Here is a 1,296-nt window from a genome sequence, read left to right on the forward strand (position 1 = left end):
AAGAAAAACCCTCCCCAAAACGGGGAGGCAGGATGGCAGTCTCTGGGACAGGTGAAGGATGGTCTGAAGCAGGAGGATGCCTGGGAAGGGCTGAGCACAGGGGATGGGGACCCCTGGGAGCTGTGGGCAGAGGTCGTGGTCCAGCCCCATTCGTGTCATGGCTCATCCCAGTCCCCGTGCTCCCAGCATCACCTGGCGCTGCCCAGCTGGGACCAGTTTGTCCCATGGAGGTCCAGATTTGGTGTGAGGGGTAGGGTGGCTGTCATGCACACATGGGGACACACAGAGACGTTCACACAGGCTCACAGAGACAGACAAGTGTGTAAATACAAACACACAGACACACCCCGGACCCTGCACCCCGCCACTGCACAGATACACCCCAGCATACAGACACACACCCCTATCATCCCCGCACCCCCTCAGGGTGTCACCACAGGCACACCACAAGCACAGAGGCACACCCACACACACAAAAGCAGATGTCCCCGACACGGACACTCACACCTTCACAAGCCCTGCACACTCACAACCCCACTCTCAAAAGGTGTCACACTCACGCAGTGTCACACACATGCAAGTGGCACAAATACAGTGTCATTCATGTACATACGGTACCGCACAGTGTCATGCAGTGTCACACCCCCAGTGTCACAGTGTCACACACCCCGTGTCACCCACACACAGCCCCCATCTCCCCGGTGCCAGCCCAAGTCTGCCGGCCAAGCCGCTTATCGCTCCGGGCCGTGACCGAGCCCCGGAGAGCTCTACCGAACCGTGCCATGCCGAGCCGGAACCGAGCCGAACCGGCCGTGCCGAGCCGTACCGGACCGTGCTAGGCCGTACCGAGCCGAACCGTGCCGTGCCCCATCGCACCCCTCTGCCCGGCCCGCAGCGAGCCGAGCTGCGCCGTGCCCATCCCATCCCACCCGAGCCGCGTCGAGCCGAGCCGTGTCGAGCGGTGCCGGTGGAGCCCCCCGGGCCTGGCAGCGCTGCCCGGCGCCGCCTGCACGGGCAGGGCTCTCCGCCTGACGCAGTGAGGAGCTGCAGCCCTTCTCTTCTCGGAGGCCGGGCTCCAGCGCTGGGATTTGCTCGGCTCCGGCTGCGTTTCCCTGCCCGCCTCCTGCCCCCGGCCCGCCCGCTTGGAAGGGCGCGGGGAGCCGCAGCCGCGGGTGCGTCCGCCGCCCATCACCGCGCTTCGGGGCTGGGCGCGCCGCCGAGCGCCGGGAGCCGCCTCCGGAGCAGGTAGGTGCTCCCGCAGCCCCCGCCATCACCGGCCAACAAAACCCCCCTCAA

At 66.0% G+C, this 1,296-nt stretch overlaps 1 protein-coding gene across 1 annotated transcript in view; it reads left to right on the forward strand.

Moving 5' to 3' along the window:
* Window positions 1–1,132: 1,132 nt before the first annotated feature.
* ELFN1 (extracellular leucine rich repeat and fibronectin type III domain containing 1) overlaps window positions 1,133–1,296 on the forward strand; it is a 103,801-nt gene continuing 103,637 nt past the window's right edge. The window contains exon 1 of the mRNA XM_042037273.1: window positions 1,133–1,245. The gene's annotated coding sequence lies outside the window, so the exon portion shown is untranslated. The remainder of the gene's footprint in view (window positions 1,246–1,296) is intronic.

The sequence above is a fragment of the Corvus kubaryi genome, unplaced genomic scaffold, assembly GCF_017639235.1.
Source record: "Corvus kubaryi isolate FWS band 111438036 unplaced genomic scaffold, C.kubaryi_AGA036_p1.0 37387, whole genome shotgun sequence".
Classification (NCBI taxonomy): Eukaryota; Metazoa; Chordata; class Aves; order Passeriformes; family Corvidae; genus Corvus; species Corvus kubaryi.